The 20,027-nt window shown below is 43.3% G+C and overlaps 1 protein-coding gene across 1 annotated transcript in view; it reads right to left on the bottom strand.

Annotated features, from left to right (window-relative positions):
* The window catches only part of LOC144484295 (NACHT, LRR and PYD domains-containing protein 3-like), a 138,833-nt gene that overhangs the window by 102,862 nt on the left and 15,944 nt on the right, over positions 1–20,027 (bottom strand). Inside the window, exons 7-9 of the mRNA XM_078202824.1 lie at positions 15,515–15,720; positions 10,186–10,266; positions 8,423–8,503 (exon numbers count right to left, since the gene is read on the bottom strand). The gene's annotated coding sequence lies outside the window, so the exon portion shown is untranslated. The remainder of the gene's footprint in view (positions 1–8,422; positions 8,504–10,185; positions 10,267–15,514; positions 15,721–20,027) is intronic.

Here is a 20,027-nt window from a genome sequence, read left to right as displayed (position 1 = left end):
GATATTGGATGTGAATATTAAAGAGAATGCATCCGTGCTGGGAAAGTATATGAAATGCAAAATAAGCAGTAAGATGAGAAATAGTGTGATAAGTGACAAAAATGATGTATCCATGAGTCAGAGACCATGACTGAAGCACAGAATGAGTACATTGCAATTGTCTGATCTAAAGAAAATGATGCTGTCAAAGTTATTATAAAGCCGTGTAATAATTCAGAGAAGCCCATGTGATGCGTTCTACAAAATCATATTTGAATAACTTGATTAATGTTTTTGAGGGTGGATCAAACACAATTTGATGGAAAATACAACTGATTTGACGTCTGTGAAATTATATTTTACGAAGTTCCCTGTATCAATCTTGTCAGCAAATTTGATATCCTTGAAAGTAAAAGGGCCAATGGTCGCATAATTACAAAGTTGACTGAATAACATGAAATGCAGTGCAGTGATGAACAGCGAATTTTGGGATCGGAGGGAGGTAGACAGCTGGGTTATGCCGGTTCAGAACTGGGACAACTGTTTTCTTAATATCTGTAAATACTTTTGAATTAGTTGTACAGGAATAACATCTAAACGTAAAGATAACACGAAAGTTGCGTGGAGGATAGTGGTAATATTTCAACTGCTGAGGCAGGTTGGTGGAACAGGCCAACATACAGCAGATGAAATTCATCGCAGAAAATTTAGAAGTCATACATTTTGGAAGAAAGAAGGCAATATAAAATCGAACATACAATTTTAAAGGGGCAGCGGGAGCAGAGAGCTGGGGTACATGTACACAAATAGTTAACATTGGAGGAGCAGCTTGAAAAAGTTGATTCATAAGCTTGGGGGTACTGGACTTTGCAGATTGAGGCAGAGAGTACAAACTCAAGGACGTTCTATTTCTTAAACATGCAGTCTCGAGCAGGGATATAGTGGTGAATTCTAAAACATTGCTTAATGAAAGATCTAACAGCTTCAAACACAATTCAGCAAAGGTTGATGAGAATGGAGCAGGAAGAAGGATGTTCAGTGACATGGGTATATTTTAGAAGCTTGGAATGCGTGTCCCGAGAGAAGCGAGATTGAGAAATGATTTGAAAACTATGCAACACAATCAACAGTTTAGACGGGGTAAATAGAAACAAAATGTTCCCATTGCTAAATGGATTGTGAACTTTTGTACCAAACTCCACCAACATATTCCAAAGAGAAAAGAGAGATTTGTAGAAAACAGGACTACAATGAAAATTAGATAGTGGAACTGGAAGGAATGATCTTGCAGGGCTGGGTGGAGACTCGCTGACCTTCTTCAGTGCTGACAAACATTCTACCTGTGCTTTCAGCCCGTGCACCAAAACGTATGATGGGTCAGATTCGCTAAACTAAAATATAATGCTGGTTACTGCATTCTGGGACTTACCTTGTGCTACAATTCCCCATGCTGCTTCCAGAGAGTCCGGGGATATTTGTGTAATGGGTTCGGCAGTTTGTTGAACCAACCCTGGGTAAACATCAGTTATACAATGTAGTGACAAACACTAACCCGAACCTTCAGGCTGAACAGTGAAATCTCTCCCCACACTATTTTCTCATATCGAGCAGGACCTGAGTTACACTCAGACTCATTTGGATTGAATTGTTGTAATTTCACGGCTCATTTAGAGAATGTCATTAATGCTGTCTCTCTTGGCAGTGAATGCCTTTCCCTGGCTGTCTCATGTGAGGTTTAATGAATACCACAAAAAAGTCATATGCTGTAGTTAGAGGCGCTGCTGTTCTAATTTTATGGCCCACGGTTTAATTTAAGGATTATTTGACGAGAAAAGACGAGAGAGAGCAAGGAGCAAATAACTTTGTTCAGTTATTGGGTTCAGACCCAAGAGAGAAGAGCACACTGAACTTTCATATTGCACCATATCTACATTTGATCACTGGCTCTTGTTTCTGTCCCGATTCGAACGGTTAAATGTCATTTTATGTGGATTTCAGGTTTATTGACCTCGGCATCCAGCCTTCGATAAAACTTAGCAGATTATTCTGCTCTGAATTTGTACTTTTTCTGTAATAGACTGGATAGCCATTAAGGGCAGAACCAAGGTAACATCCTTGTGGTCATAATCTCCAGTTAATAAGTAACAGTCTTTGAACTGCCTTCAGGCATGTTGGAGGCACCTCCCAGTAATAATGTTTGATTATGCTTCTGTGATCATTTCACTTCTGGGAACTGAATTAGTAAATGCCTGTCCCACTAACAGGACAGATAGAAGAGATGTGATGGCACAGCTGTTGGGAGGAAGTTACTGGTAGTACTTAACATTGACTCTCGGCCCCATCAGCGCTTATGACATTGGATCAAAGGGTCACAAACATCCAACTGCTTAATCCTTGACACTCCCACCTCTGCCGGTGAATCAGTAATCCTTCATGTTAATTATTACTTGAAAGTAGCACTGAGAATGTTGAGTGCACATAGAGTAATAGTCATAGAGTTATAGAGGTTTACAGCATGAAAACATGCCCTTCAGCCCAACTTCTCCATGCCGCCCCTTTTTTAACCACTGAGCAAGCCCCAATTGCCCATGTTTGGCCCATAGCCCTCGATACCCATCTTACCCATGTAACTGTCTAAACGCTTTTTAAAAGACAAAATTGTACCCGCATCTACTACTACTTTTGGTAGCTTGTTCCAGACACTCACCACCCTCTGCGTGAAGAAATTGCCCCTCTGAACCCTTTTGTATCTCTCTTCTCTCACCTTAAACCTATGTTGTCTAGTTTTAGGCTCCCCTACCTTTGGGAAATGATATTGACTATCTAGCTGATCCATGCCCTTCTTTACTTTATAGACCTCCAGATGATCATCCCTAAGCCTCCTACGCTCCAGAGAAAAAAGTCCCAGCCTATCAAGCCTCTCCTAATAACTCAAACCATCATGTCCAGGTAGCATTCAAGTAATTCTTTTTCTGCACTCTTTCTAGTTTAATAATATCATTTCTATAATAGGGTGACCAGAACTGTACACAGTATTCCAAGTGCGGTCTTATCATTGTGTTGTATAACTTCAACACGACGTCCCAACTCCAGTATTCAATGTTCTGACCAATGAAACCAGGCATGGGGAATGCCTTCTTCACCACCCTGTCCACCTGTGACTCCATTTCAAGGAGATATGAACCTGTACCCCGAGATCTCTTTGTTCTGTAACTCTCCCAACGGCCAACCATTAACTGAGTAAGTCATGCCCTGGTTCGATCTGCAAAAATGCATCAATCACCTTGCATCTCCACTGGCCCAATTGATCAAGATCCCGTTGCAACCCTAGATAGCCTTCTTCATTGTCCACTATGCCACCAATCTTGGTGTGATTTGCAAACTTATCTAACCATGCCTACTAAATTCTCATGCAAATCTTTAATATAAATCACAAATAACAGTGGACCTAGCAGCGACCCCTGAGGAACACCACTGGTCACAGGCCTCGGGTTTGTGAAACAACCCTCTACACCCACCCTCTGTCTTCTGTCATCAAGCCATTTAGCTACCTCACTCTGGATCCCGTGAGATTTAACCTTATGCACCAACCTACCATGCGGTACCTTGTCAAAGGCCTTGCTAAAGTCCATGTAGACAACAGCAACTGCACTGCCCTCACCTACCTACTTGGTTACCCCTTCAAAAAACTCAATCAACTTTGTGACACATGCTTATCCACTCAAAAAACCATGCTGACTGTCCCTAATCAGTGCTTGCGTCTCTAAAGGCCTGTCTATCATGTCTCTCAAAATACTTTTTAACAACTTACCCACTACAGATGTGAGGCTCACAGGCCTGTGGTTCCCAGGCTTTTACCTACAGCTCTTCTTAAATAAAGGCACAACATTTGCCATCCTCCAATATTCAGGCCCCTCACATGTGACTATCGATGATTCAAATATCTCTGCTAGGGGACCCGCAATTTCCTCTCTAGCCTCCCACAGTTTCCTGGGATATACTTCATCAGGGCCCGGCGATTTATCTACTTTGATGCTCTTTAAGACTTCCAGCACCTCCTTCTCTGTTATATGTATACTCCTCAAGACATCACTATTTATTTCCCCAAGTTCCCTAACATTCATGTTTTTCTCAACAGTAAATACTGATGAGAAATATTAATTTAGTTTCTCATTATCTACTTTCTGTTGGGGACCTCGATGCCATTGAAGTCGAAGAGTGACTCGGTTGTAACACGTCTGACCTTGCTTTTCGGGTTTAAAGGGCATAGTTTTAGGCTGGGAATGCAGCTGGTGACAAGATAATCAACAAGAGGGAAATGGCTACTTCAAACCTTTCTCACCAATCTACCAGTTTCCGACAGATCAGTCGATGATAGTATCTGCAGGAGTGACCAGCACTCAGTCCTTGTGGAAATCAGGGCTCGACTACAAGTTTACAATAGCCTATATCGTCATTTGTGGCACTACCTGCGTACGGAGTGTGATATGTTTTGAACAGATCAATAGATTCAAGATTGGGCATCAATGAAGTGTTATTGTCCACAACCAACAACAGAATTGTGTCAACCAACGAATTGTAACATCAAAGCCCTTCACGGCCCGACTCTGATATTACCACTGAGCCAGGAAACCAATCCGGGAATAACGCAGTGTTCAGGAGGGCATGCGAGGAGTAGCACCATGTCTATGCCAAAGTGAGGTGTCAACCTCACACACAAGATGTTGGGTCACATGATCCAAAGCTATACCAGCATCACCCTGAGGTTTCCCATGTCACAGAAACCAGTCTTCAGGAAACCTAATTCTCTACATGTCAACATTTTTTTAAAGTGGCTGAACATACTGGATACCCAAAGGATATGTGCTCTCACCGCAATCTGGCATGACGTCTGATATTATAGTCAACAGCTTCCATGGAATACTTGGGAGGTTGACCTTTGTGTTTCGGCATTGGTGGGGATCAGTGCACAATTCCCTGGGGTGGTGGTCAATTGGAGGATCAGATAATAATGTGGACAGTGGCGGTGATTAGTGAGGGTCTGGTGGAGATGTGCTAAGCAATTAGGGAGTCAGTGGGGAACGACAGTGAGAGCCAGGCTTTCAGTGATCACTGCTGGGTTTTGTACAGAGGGCGTCAGTGATGGTTGTAGCCGCAGCAATAGTCAGAAGATAGTTGGATACATCAGGCTAGAGTCATTGAATATTTGAAGCCCATATTGCCCATGCCAGCCCAATTACACCCAGCTATCCTTTCTAATCCCACACTTAAGATGCAGATCCAGCTACCTTTTAGGGTTTCTGCCTTCACCAGGAACTCGGGCAGAGATCTCCAGACACACATTGCCCTCTGAATAAAACAGATTAACAGATTATCCACATGTCCGCTCTACACCTTCTGACACTTATCTTGAATCTATCTCCCATGGTTCTAGAATTCTCCACCAAGGGAAGCAATTCTATCCTTTATATTCTATCTCTTCCCCTCATCATGTTGTACACTTTTATTCCAAGGAAAATAACCACAAGTCATTCAATCTCTCCTCATAGCAACAACTTGCTAGCACTGGCAACATTCTTGTAAACCTCCTTTGCATTCTCTCCAGAGCAATCACCTCCTTCCTCTAAAACGATGACAAGAACTACACACTTTACTTCAGTTGTGACCTCATCAGTGTTTTATCCAATTACAACATGATATCCTTACTTTAATATCCCATACCTCTGGGTGGCACGGCAGCACAGTGGTTAGCACTGCTACTTCACAGCGCCAGGGACCGTGGTTCGATTGACAGCTTGGGTCACTGTCTGTGTGGACTTTGCACGTTGTGTGCGTGGATTTCCTCCGGGTGCTCTGGTTTCCTCCCACATTTTGAAAGACGTACCGGTTAGGTGCATTGACCCGAACAAGCACTGGACTGTGGCGACTCAGGGAATTTCACAGTAACTTCATTGCAGTGTTAATGTAAGCCTTACTTGTGACTAATAAATAAACTTTACTTTATGAAGAAGAACATTTCCCATGCCATTTAACAATCTTGTCTACTTGAACTGTTGCCTTCAGGAATCAGTGTACTTGTACACCATGATCTCTCACCTCATCTACACCTCTTAATATATTCCCATTTATTGTGCACTCTTTGTAACTACTTGACCTCCCTAATTGCATGACCTCACAGTTCTCTGCATTGAAATCCATCTTTGCCGCCCACTCACCAACCCATTTATAGCATTTGGAAATTATAGCTGCCCTCTACACTATTCACTACTCTGCCAATCTTTTTGCCATCTTCAAACTTCCCAATCGTGCCCTCACGTTCATGTGCACATCGTTAATTTGTAACACAAACAGTGGGGCGTCGCAAAACTGTGGAACACCACTTGAAACAACTTTCCGGTTGTAAGGGCATCGATCGAACATTACCCTTTGGTTCCTGTTATTAAACCAACTTTTTATCCAGTTTACCACATTACAATGCATCCCATGGGCTTTTACTCTTCTAACCAATCTACCATGTGGGACCTTGTCAAACGTCTTGCTAAATTCCATGTGGAAAACATCCACTGCACTACCGTTATCAACCCTTCTTTCAAGTCCTCAAATAATTCAATCAAATTCGTGAGGCAAGATCTTCGTTCAACAAATGCATGTTGACCATTCCTGACAAGTCCGTGCCTTTCTACAGGACAGTTAATCCGATCTCTCAGGATTGATTCTAATAATTTGCCCATCACCAATATAAGACTAACTGGCCTATAATTGTTTGGCATTTCCCTCTTTTTAATCATTGGAACTAAGTTTGCAATTCAGCCCTCAGTTGCCTCCTCTATATTGAGTAGGATTAGGAAATCAATCTCAGAATAGTCAGTGGGGTGTTGATCCGGCTGTGGAAGATGGGCTGGATTTGTCGGGTGGTTGCCAGTGGGTGCACTGAGCTGTAGACGAGGCGGTGAGTGTATTCATCAACTGGGGAGGGCAGTTGTGTTTCCCTATCCTGGATGGAGGTGGAAATCTTGTGGCGAAGTGGAGTCACCTTGTCCCATGGATCTCCAAGAGGTTAGTAGACAGGTCACATGTTGAGAATGGGGATGGGGTGTAGAGTGGGGCCGTGGGGAATGTTAGGCATTTCGGTGGTCAGGGGAGTGGCCGGATGGATGAGTCACGGGCATGGTCAGTGGAAGACTTGCTTGGGAGGTGTTCAGGTGTGTGTTGTCAGGTGGTGTATAAAATGGATGTTAGATTTTCAATGGCTTCATCACTTGGTCGAGTTCAGTCAGATTGTCCGTCAGGTAGGCAGTGGGGAATTCCGGTGTTTGGACTGTGGTCAGTCGGGGGTGGTTTGCAGTGGGACATTCAGGTGCTCGGAATAATCAGTGAAGATAGTGCTCAGTCGTGAATTGTGCTCACTGGGATGAAGGCAGCGGGGAGTTGACCAAGGGTAATTAAGTTTCTAATCGTGATGAAAGGGGGGTGGGTTATTTGAGGGGCTCATAAGAGCTCACTTGGGAGCCTCTGGGTAGACAGGCGTGGACCAGTGGAGGTCAAATGGATGTCACAGTCAGAAGTGCTCTGCAGATCATGCGGTTATTCGTGGGATTCCGTGGAAGGTTGGAGGTGGAGTAGTTGACACAAGAGGAGGGAAACTGATGCTCTGTGGGCTTGACCAGAGGGGATCGAGGGGGGAGTCGAGAGGTTTAGAGGTCAGATGTGGAATACCATCGAGCGTTATGGTGCTAAGACATGGTGCCGCGTCAACTGGGGTTGACAGTGGATAGTAATATAGTGAGCGTGGGTTGTTTCAGAGGACAGTCGAGGTTTCCTCTGTGGTGAGTGGGGCTGGTCCGCGGGCAGCGCAGTCCCTCAACATCTTCTGTGGCAATTCCAAGTTAGGATGCCTCAGAGCCCGAAAGGAGCCAGCCCAAGCTGTATGCAGATAACTTAAAACATTGGTTCAGCTTTAAGCAGGAAGAAAGTGTTGGATATTGGACTAAAACGGAAGAAAGTAAATAACTGGTTCAGAGAGATGAAGGGAATGTTGATAAGAATGGTACCAATAATGAGGATCTTCAGTTACATGGTTAGGTATTGGGACATGGAGAACAGAGACTGAGAAATGTTTCAAGATATGTTTAAAGTACATAGCAGTTTAGAGAAAGTACAGAGAAACTGTAGCTATTGCTGAAAGAATTGAAAATCTTTTTACTCAATTTCACCGATATCTTCCAAAGAAAACAAATAGATTTGATGGAAACAGGGAAACAGGAAGGAGGGATAGTTGGACTAGAAGGATTGGTCCTGCACTGTTCGGCACAGACTCGCTGACGGTCTTCAGTGCTGTTAACCATTCAATAAGTCTGTTGAACCACTCTGTGAAATGACACAAAGGCACATGTTTTCTTTGTTAAATCACTGTAATGGTTGCTTGTATATTCTCGGTTCTTACCTTGTGCTGTGGTTCTTGATTGTTGCTCCTGAGATTCCAGGTAAATGATTATAGTGGTTCCAGCAGTTTATTGAACACACCCTGGGTAAAGATCAATTACATTTCACAGTCACAAACAGGACCTTCAGCCTGATCAGCACAAACCCTTAACACACTGTACTTTTATTTAGAACTGGATCTGAATTAAACACGGTATCATTTGCATTGAATTATTCTGATTAAGCACTGATCAATTTAGACAGAGGTGTTAATTTTGTGTGTCTGTTGATAGTGATTACATTTCCCGCGGCTCTTTCATACCCACAGAGAAATAGTCTACAGTTATTGGTTGTGATGTTTTTCTCATTTTATTTCCTCCCGTGTAATGTCTTTATTATTGAACTATAAACTTTCAAAGATAGCAAAGTTCAAAGAGCATTGTTAGTTTATCGGATCAGACACCAGAGGATAGGAAACACTGAGCTCTCCCGTTGAAATACCTTTGCTTTCAATCGCGAGATTTTCACATCCTATTTTGCCACATTTCTATCCCAGTAAATGCAATATGTTTGTATTGTTGATTCATTAATCTCGGTATCCTGGCTTCTATCATATTCTACTGCTCTGAACTTGTGCATTTTCCGTCATAGATTATTTTCCCAGCAAGAGTAGAGTAATGAGGAGAATGTTCTAGAGGTGGTCTCTAGTTGGTTATCTGCGTTTTTTTTTTGTTTAGAGCCTTAGCTGTGATCAGAAATACAGCAACTAATTAGCCTCAGTATTTCGTAATTGGCTCTGATTGCTGGTTTCACTTTTTTGAAATGGAATCACTAAATCTCTGTCACATCAGAGAACAGATCGACCAGAGAGAGTGACAGAGTCGTCGCGAGGGAGTTGGTGGGAGCCCTAAAAATTGAACATCACTAGCAATGCCGTGCAACCCTGACTAAAGGACCCCGGGTCAGTTATAGGGACATCTTTGGGGTCCGCCACAGTTACGATGCCCCCGCCCCCACCCTCCAGGTCAGAGCTGACTTGCTCAGACTCAGAAGGTTATGGTCAAATCTTATGAGACATTGGTTCGTCTTCAAGCAGGAGTTTTGCTTCGAATAAAGGACACGCACTTGAGAGAAGATGTGACAGCTTCACAGAGGATGAAGAAGAAAATGACGAAAATCATACCAGGCATGGGAGAACACAGATGCATCATTACTGTCGGCACATGTCGAAGAGGGGTTGACAGGAGGTTTCACATGATGTTCCAAACCATCAGCAATTTAATATTAGCTGCAGAGTAGCAATTAGCTTTGCTGGGAGGATTGAGAAGCATTTTACCCCATTTCATCGAATCCAAACGGAAACGAAGAACCATTGAATGGAAGGATGAGGGGCTACAGACAGAAACACTGGATAGAGGGACTGGTTGGATTGTTCTGACAGAGAGCGAAGACAGATACACTGGATAGAGGGACTGGTTGGATTGTTCTGACAGAGAGCGAAGACAGATACACTGGATAGAGGGACTGGTTGGATTGTTCTGACAGAGAGCGAAGACAGATACACTGGATAGAGGGACTGGTTGGATTGTTCTGACAGAGAGCGAAGACAGATACACTGGATAGAGGGACTGGTTGGATTGTTCTGACAGAGAGTGAAGACAGACACACTGACTCCTTCAGCTTTCTTAGCTCAGAATCTGTGGAATTACTGCACCAAATGTCGAGTTGGCTCAGATTATCTATTTTAAAGCATTACAATGGTGGTCAGAATATTCTGGTTCTTACCTTGTGCAGCCACTCCTGATCCTGGTTCCAGAGAGCCTGGATAAATTAGTGTGGTTGATTCAGCCGTTTATTGAACACACCCTGGGTAAAGATCAGTTACACACCCGAGTCATAAACACGACCTTCAGCCTGCTCAGTACAATCCCTCGCCACACCATTCTCTTTTTGAGAGTTGGGCCTGAATTAAACAGTATCATTTTACTGAAGTTTTTCAATAAATCATTGACCAATTTATACCAAGTCACTCATTCTGTTTGCCTGAAAAAAGTACATATCATCCCCAGGGAACTTCAGACCCAGAGAGAGGCCACCTGCAGTTGTTAGGTTTTATTTCCTACTGTATAACTCACATCTTACTTCACCTTAAAATTCAGAGAGAACCAGCTTCAAAGAAATTGCTCATTTATTGGGTTCAGAGGCCACATTATAGGAGACACCCAATTCTCATGCTGAATTTTCTTTGCTTTCAAGCGCTAGATTTTTAAATCTATTTTGTCACGATTCTATCTCAGTAAATATAATGCATTGGCATCGTGGCTCTATTAATCTCGCTATCCAGGTTCCTATCTTATCAGCCAAGTACTACCGCCTTGATTTTGTGCAATGTCCTTCACAGGTCAATTTCCAAGTCACAACAGAACAATGATTAGTTTGCTCTGGAGGTGGTCTCCAGTTAGCTATTTGCGATATTTATGTTTCAAGTCTCAGCTCTCAACAGGAAAATCAAAAGTAAATATCTTCAATAATTTGTGATTACGATTGTCTGCTGGTTGCACTGAGGACATATCTTTGAGGAATCTGCAGTTGGGATACTCCCCCCTCCCCACCACCAACCCCAGCTCCGATATTAATCACTCACACACAGAAAGTTATGATGCAACTTCATAAAATTTTTGTTCTGTTTCAAGCAGAACGAGGTAGTGTAAATAATAAAGAGCATTCACTTGAGAAAAAAGGTAACAGCTTTAAAGAGGGTGAATAAGTGACTGATGAATATGATACTCGGGTTGAAGGACCTCAGTTGCATGGACAGGATCTGGCCAGGAAGAAGGGAGATTGAGAGAATTTTGCAAATGGTGTTCAAAAATGAGGCTTGGGTCAATGCCAGGAGGAGGGGTAAGAAGCAATCGGGAGGACAATCCCCTGGGGCGGTTCCCCTCCATAATAGGTTTTCGGTGCTGGAGGCTACAGTTGAGGAGGAATCAACTGAGCATAGAGAGCAGATCTCTGGGGGTGAGCCGAGTGAGAAAGCTCAGGTGGTTAGGGGCTGTAAAAGACTGGGCCTTGTGATTGGGGACTCCACAATTAAGGGGACAGATAGGAGGGTCGGAACTAAAGGTAGGGACTCAGGGTTGGTGTGTTGCCTACCAGGGGCTGGGGTCCGGGATGTGTCTGACAGGGTATTCAGAACTCTTAGGGGGGAGGGAGATAAACCACAAGTTATTGTACATGTGGGGACACATGACATAGGGAGGATAGGGGAAGGGGATATCAGGCAGGGATTTATGGAGTTGGGGTGGAAACTAAAGGCCAAGACTGACAGAGTGGTTATCTCTGGACTCTTGCCTGTGCCACGGGATAGTTTAGAGAGGAATAGGGAGAGGGAGGGTTTGAATTCATGGCTGAGGGGATGGTGCAGGAGGGAGGGGTTCAGGTACTTAAGCAATTGGGGCTCGTACTGGGGAAGGTGTGACCTCTATGAGAAGGATGGTCTACACCTGAATCGGAAGGGGACCAATATCCTGGGGGGTAAATTTGCTAAGGCCATGCAGGGAGGTTTAAACTGATTCGGGGGGGGGGGAGGGATCCTGAGTAGTGGGGCTGAAAGTGAGGGATGCATGGATGGGGACTGCAATGCACGGCATTGCAGAGGTGAGGTGGAGCAGGGTTTGAAATGTGTATACTTCAATGCCAGGAGTATTCGCAATAAAGTGGGTGAACTTGCAGCGTGGATCAGTACCTGGGACTTCGATGTTGTGGCTATTTCAGAGACATGGATAGAGCAGGGGCAGGAATGGATGCTGCAGGTCCCGGGGTTCAAATGTTTTAGTCGAAGTAGGGAAGGAGGTAGAAGAGGGGGAGGGGTAGCATTATTGGTCAGAGATTGTATCACAGTGTCAGAGAGGAGGTTTGATGAGGACTTATCTGTTGAGGTAGTATGGGCGGAGATTAGAAATAGGAGAGGAGAGGTCACCCTGTTGGGAGTCTTTTATAGACCTCCTAAAAGTTCTAGAGAGGTTGAGGAAAGGATTGCGGAGTCAATCCTGCTTAGGAGTGAAAGTAATAGGGCAATTGTTATGGGGGATTTTAACTTTACGAATATTGACTGGAATTGTTATAGCTCTAGCTCGTTAGAGGGGTCAGTTTTTGTTCAAAGCGTGCAGGAAGGTTTTTTGACTCAGTATGTAGACAGGCCAACTAGAGGTGAGGCTATATTGGATCTGGTGCTGGGAAATGAGCCAGACCAGGTGCTAGACTTGGAAGTTGGTGTGCATTTTGGTGATAGTGACCACAATTCGGTTACGTTCACCTTAGTGATGGAAAGGGATAGGCATGAACCTCGGGCCAGTGGTTTTAGCTGGGGGAAGGGTAATTATGAGGCTATTAGGAGAGAATTAGGAAACATAGGTTGGACTAGGAGATTACAGGGACTGGGAACGTCCGACATGTGGAGTTTTTTCAAGGAGCAGCTACTGCGAGTCTGTGATAGGTATGTCCCTGTCAGGCAAGGAGGAATTGGTAGGGCTAGGGAACCGTGGTGCACCAAAAAAGTTTCTTTGTTGGTTAAAAAGAAAAAGGAGGCTTATGTTCGGATGAGACGTGAGCACTCGGGTAGTGCACTAGAAAGCTTTAGATTGGCTAGGAGGGAGTTGAAGAGCGAGCTTAGAAGGGCTAAAAGGGGACATGAGAAGACTTTGGCGGATAGGGTTAAAGAGAATCCTAAGGCGTTCTATAGGTATGTCAAGAACAGAAGGTTGGTTAGGGCAAGTTTAGGGCCAGTTATAGATGGCAGAGGGAAGTTATGTGTGGAACCGGAGGAGATTGGTGAAGCATTGAACCAATATTTCTCTTCGGTGTTCACGCAAGGGGACATGAATATAGCTGAGGAGGACACTGGGTTGCAGGGGAGTAGAATTGACAGTATTACAGTTGATAAGGAGGATGTGCAGGATATTCTGGAGGGTCTGAAAATAGATAAATCCCCTGGTCCGGATGGGATTTATCCAAGGATTCTCTGGGAGGCAAGAGAAGTGATTGCAGAGCCTCTGGCTCTGATCTTCAGGTCGTCGTTGGCCTCTGGTATAGTACCAGAAGATTGGAGGTTAGCGAATGTTGTCCCATTGTTTAAGAAGGGGAACAGAGACTTCCCCGGGAATTATAGACCGGTGAGTCTCACTTCTGTTGTCGGCAAGATGTTGGAAAAAATTATAAGGGATAGGATTTATAGTTATTTGGAGAGTAATGAATTGATAGGTGATAGTCAGCATGGTTTTGTGGCAGGTAGGTCGTGCCTTACTAACCTTATTGAGTTTTTTGAGAAAGTGACCAAGGAGGTGGATGGGGGCAAGGCAGTGGACGTGGTATATATGGATTTTAGTAAGGCGTTTGATAAGGTTCACCATGGTAGGCTTCTGCAGAAAATGCAGATGTATGGGATTGGGGGTGATCTAGGAAATTGGATCAGGAATTGGCTAGCGGATAGGAAACAGAGGGTGGTGGTTGATAGTAAATATTCATCATGGAGTGCGGTTACAAGTGGTGTACCTCAGGGATCTGTTTTGGGGCCACTGCTGTTTGTAATATTTATTAATGACCTGGATGAGGGTATAGTTGGGTGGATTAGCAAATTTGCTGATGACACCAAAGTCGGTGGTGTGGTAGACAGTGAGGAAGGGTGTCGTAGTTTGCAGGAAGACTTAGACAGGTTGCAATGTTGGGCCGAGAGGTGGCGGATGGAGTTTAATGCGGAGAAGTGTGAGGTAATTCACTTTGGTAGGAATAACAGATGTGTTGAGTATAGGGCTAACGGGAGGACTTTGAATAGTGTGGAGGAGCAGAGGGATCTAGGTGTATGTGTACATAGATCCCTGAAAGTTGGGAATCAAGTAGATAAGGTTGTTAAGAAGGCATATGGTGTCTTGGCGTTTATTGGTAGGGGGATTGAATTTAGGAGTCGTAGCGTTATGTTGCAACTGTACACAACTCTGGTGCGGCCGCACTTGGAGTACTGTGTGCAGTTCTGGTCCCCACATTACAGGAAGGATGTGGAGGCTTTGGAGAGGGTGCAGAGGAGGTTTACCAGGATGTTGCCTGGTATGGAGGGGAGATCCTATGAGGAGAGGCTGAGGGATTTGGGATTGTTTTCGCTGGAAAGGCGGCGGCTAAGAGGGGATCTTATTGAAACATATAAGATGATTAGAGGTTTAGATAGGGTGGATAGTGATAGCCTTTTTCCTCTGATGGAGAAATCCAGCACGAGGGGGCATGGCTTTAAATTGAGGGGGGGTAGTTATAGGACCGATGTCAGGGGTAGGTTCTTTACCCAGAGAGTGGTGAGGGATTGGAATGCCCTGCCAGCATCAGTTGTAAATGCGCCTAGTTTGGGGGCGTTTAAGAGAGCCGTAGATAGATTCATGGACGAGAAGAAATTGGTTTAGGTTGGAGGGTCACAGTGTTTTTGTTTTTTTTTGTAACTGGTCGGTGCAACATCGTGGGCCGAAGGGCCTGTTCTGCGCTGTAATGTTCTATGTTCTATGTTCTATGTTCTAAAACAACGAACAGTTTGAACATTAACCACAGAGAAACTTATACCATTGTTAGAAGGATTCAGCAGATGTTTAATCTAATTTCACAAATGTCTTCAAACGGAAACGAATAAGTATTGAAGGAAAGGAATCAGGGCCACGGGGAAAAGGCAGGGTAGTGGTATTGGTTGGATTGTTCTTGCAGAAAGCTAGTATGAACCGCTGAACTCCTTCAGCGACATAAATTTTAAATGCATCTGTTGAACAAGTGCATCAAAAGTCGATATGGCACAGGTGCTCGAAGTTGAATATTATAGTGATGGTTAGGATATTCCGGGGTCTTGCCTTGTGCAAATGCAACCGTTCCTGCTTCCTGATAAATTAGTGTCGGGAGTTGAACCGTTTATTGAACAGACCCTGGATCAAGATCAGTTACTAACCAGGGTCATAAACACGGCCTTCAGCCGGATCAGTACAATCCCTCACCATTTATTGCTGTGTCTGAATCACACTCATCCTCATTTATATTAACTTATTCCAAAAATTCTCTGATCAAATTAAACAAAATCATTCATTTTGTGTACCTGTTGAGTCACTGCCTTCCGCGGCTCTTTGGAACCCACAGAGAAACTGTCTGAAGTTGTTAGATGTGACGATTCACTCATTCTATCACCCACTCTATAATGTCGTTATTCTTTGATTATAAACATCCAGAGAGAGCAAGGTGAAAATGACATTGTTCCTTTATTGTGTTCAGACAGCAGAAGATGGGAAACACTGAACTCCCCTGCTGAAAAAAAAACATTTCCTTTCAATCACCAGATTTTTCATTCTATTTTGCGACAATTTTATCCCAGTAAACGTAATAAATTTGCATTTTTGCTCTATTAATCTCGGTATCCAGGCATCTATCATATTACACAGTTTATATAGCCTTGAAAATGTGCAGTTTCCTTCATAGCTTATTTTCCAAGCAACAGTACAGTAATGACTGGAATGTCGTGGAGATGGTCTCTGTTTAGTTACATGCGGCAATTCTGTTTTCAATCTTCGCTCTAAACAGCAATGTGACTAATACTTATTTTGTTATTACTCTTGTCTGCTGCTTACACTTTTTGGAATTAAATTACACAATGTCTATCCAACCAGAGGACAGATCGACCAGAGGTGGCGGCAGAGACTTGGGAGAGATTAATCAAGATTTAACATCCCAGGAAATTAACCTATGGTATGACCTGAGAACCTCCAGCCCAGGTGAGGACATCTTTGGAGGACTCCGTTGTCAGGGTGCCCCTAAGTACAGACGTTGCTTTCTCAACCACAGGATGTTATGATGAAATCATAATCCCTCCAAACCTTACTTTCTCATAATGTTGCTTATGAATTACACACAAGGCCATTTTCAATTGATTGACTCAGTGAACCCTCTGATCATTTTAGGCAAAGACATGCATTACATCGGGGCTGGATTGGGACTGATATCCTTGCGGGGTACCTGATAGAGTGGTTGGAGAGGCTTCAAATTAATTTTCCAGGGGAATGGGAACCCATGTGACTATTCCGAGCTGGGGTAATCACGAAAAAGAGGAAAATGCAGCAAGGTGAATACGAATATTGATTGGCAGTGAAATCAAGGACCAGAGTCAGATAAGGGCACAGTAAATATTTTAGGAAAGGGACAAGACACATTAAAAGGTCCTAACTCTTAAACTCAATGCCTCGACCAATAAAGGCAAGCATGCCATACGCTTTCTTGACCACCATATCTACTTGTGTAGCCACTTTCAGGGAGCTATGGACTTGAATCCCAAGATCCCTCTGAAGATCAATGCTGTCCAGGGTCCTGCCATTAACTGTATACTTACCCTTAACATTTGACCTCCCAAAGTGCAGCACTTCACACTTGCCCGGATTAAACTCCATCTGCCATTTCTCCGCAAATATCTGCAACTGATCTATATCCCACTGTATGCTTTGACAACCTTCTATACTAGCCACTACTCCACCTATCTAGAATTGTCTGCAAATTTACTGACCCATCCATGTTATCATCCAAATCATTTATATATATCCCAAAGCAATAGGTCCCAGTGCGGATCCCTGGGGAACATAATTAGTCACGGACCTCCAGCCAGAAAAACACCCTTCTACCACAACTCTGACTTCTTTGGGAAAGTCAATTCGGAATCCAAGTGGCCAAGTCACCATGGATCCCATGCATCTTCATCTTCTGCATGAGCCGACCATGAGGGACCTTGTCGAAAGCCTTACTAAAGTCCATGTAGACAACATCCACTACTCTACCCTCATCGATCACCTTCATCACTCCTCATAAAAAACAATCAAGTTAGTAAGACATAACCTGCCCCACACAGGCACATGCTGACTTTCCCGAATAGGCCTGGCCTTTCCAAGTGCAGAAACAAAATGGCAGCGATCAAAGTGGATTTCAACTGTCCCAAAATTAACTGAGATGAATTGAGGTTGGGGGGCAAAGAGCAATTAAAATGTATTTGTCCAACAATATACTCTATACATTAGGTTTATAAAAGTATATTACAAGACTACTCAAAGCTGACAGCACACAAAGTGCAAAACAAATAAGTTTCTCCCAATTCTGTATGTTATTCACTCCATTCACAATCACAGTTAACATTTAGCGTGAACATACGTCAAACGTGTAGCCTGAGGGTTTATTTTGAGCTTTCATTCTCTCGCTGAGGGGTCTTAAAAAGCAGCCTTTTCCCTTTGTGGGAGCTGCCCCAGATTTTACTGTGGCCCCCAGTACGTTATCCTGAACCTGGGAACGTGTCAGTCTGCAATTACAGAGGTGGAATTAAAAAGGAACTTGGAAAAGCAAAGAGAGGGCAGGAAACAATAAGGGGGCAGTAAAAAGGAAAGACAAAATATATTTTATAAAGACAAAAAATGCAAACAGATAACTCAGACAAGAATACCAAGCATTAAAAAACAAAATGGTAACTTGTGGATGGAGAGAGACGAAATGCACAGGGTTCTTAATGATCTGTGTGTCTGTTTTCACAAAACAGGGAAGCGAAGCAGACCTCTCAGTTAAAGATGAGGGTTGTGAAATATTGAATGTGTTAAACTTAGTGAGGGATGAAGTGTTGAGATATTTACCATCTTTGAAAGATTTGGATGAAATGCATCCCAGGCTGCCAAGATGAGTAAGGGAATAAAAAGAAGAAGCTTTAACCATCACTTTCCAGTGCTCTTTGGCTGCAGCGTGATGTTGTCAGATTGGGGAACTGCTAATGTTGTACAGTTATTTAAAAAGCAGCAAGGGGTAATTACAGGTCAGTCAGTTTGATCTTGGTGGACAAATTATTCAAAGACCTTCCGACAGTTATTATAAATGCTCCTTTGGAAAGGCATCAATTCGTTAAAGAAAGGTGATGTCTGACTATCCTCACTGAATTTTTCTCAGATGAGAGAGACACTTGTTTGATGCAGTCTACATGGGTTTTAGTGAGGTTTTTCTGACAACTGGTCAGAAAAGTAAAAGCCATTGGATCCAAGGGAAAGAAAGTGGTCATTTGGATCCAAAACTGGCTCAGTGGCTAGAATCAAATTGCAATGGTGGATGGATATTTTTTGTAATTGAATGACTATCCAGTGAGGACTCCGTACTCGGCGTCTTGCTGTTTGTGGTAAATATCAATAATTAGTCCTAAATATAGCAGTGATCGGCACAAGGAAGGTCCTCTGCTTATTTCTGCACTCTTCACAGTTCTGCACATTCCTCTGTAGTTATTCATCAGAGCCTCCCATTTCCTACTTCAACGAGCAATAATCCGAGCGAAAGGAGCGAAGAAGTTTCCTGACTTCCTGTAAACTAAACACAAGTCCTCTTCCTGAAGAGTGCTCCACCCGTAAGCAGCCATTGTACCTCAGGGTTCCAGCACTTCCAATATTGCGAACAAACATTTACTGGTTCCATCACCATTGGCCATGACGCGTAAACCCCACATGGGAGACTTAATTGGGGCTGGAGTGAATTGCAGAAGAAAAACCTTCCTGAGGTTGCAAATGATCCTCCTACACTGACTTAAATATAGGAGCCATGATTAAGAAGTTTGCAAGTTATATGAAAATTGGTTGAGTCGTTAACAGTGAGACAGAAAGCTTTAGAATGAAGGAAGATGTCTGTGGACTGAACAGCTGGGCAGAAAAGTGTCAAATAAAATTAATCCAGAGTAGTGTAAGGTAATGCATTTAGAAAAGGCAAATAAGCCGATGAAATACACAATAAATGGATGGATTGGGGAAAGAGAGACCAAAGAAACAGATATGTTGGAATCCAGGACAAGCTGCATGTACAGAATATTGGTCAAGGCATTAAATGTAAGAAGTTACATTAATCTTATCTTCTGTCTGCAAAACATCCCTGTCTCTTCATTTCCGTGTAGTGTGTGTCAGTTCTATCCCTGATCCTCTGCATCAATGAGATAGAAATTTCTTGCAACTTGCTGAAATGAAACAAATTGGAAATGTGATTGTATCCCTTTTCAGTGAGGCTCACAGCTTTACCCTCTGTGTGAAAGCTGCTGCCCATCCTCAGCATGGAATTCAATTTAAACATTCCCCACTTACTGCAGAGAAGGGAGCGGCCCCATTCCAGGCATCAAATTCAACCAGTTTGACAACCTGCGGCTAATTCAACTGTCAACAAGTTTCATTTGAAATTTTACTTTAACTCTTCTTGTTCCAGAGATGTTCAGTAAATCAGTCAAATGATAAGAAACAAATTCCAACTGGGACTTCGGAACTTTGAGCAAACATTGATTTCCTGATATTTGTGGTTTCACCCCAGAGCCCAGGAGCCAGTTCCTTGTCAATGAGCTGAGCGAAGGGCTGTTTCTCTACATGGAGATTCACCATTTAACTTCCAAACTGAATGATCTCTGAGCAACAATGGCTGCAGCTGTTGGGCAATGAGCACTAACACTCCAGTTACATTTATTATTGTAAACCAGCAACTGAGACACCAGATTCTGGCCCAATGGAGTTATTCAAGAAGATGCTCAGAATTTCACTAACTCAGGATGACAAGTGAAGTGAATCTATGGCAGGTCA

The sequence above is a fragment of the Mustelus asterias genome, unplaced genomic scaffold (genome assembly GCF_964213995.1).
Source record: "Mustelus asterias unplaced genomic scaffold, sMusAst1.hap1.1 HAP1_SCAFFOLD_98, whole genome shotgun sequence".
Taxonomy (NCBI): Eukaryota; Metazoa; Chordata; class Chondrichthyes; order Carcharhiniformes; family Triakidae; genus Mustelus; species Mustelus asterias.
This window is presented reverse-complemented; position numbering and strand designations above follow the sequence as displayed.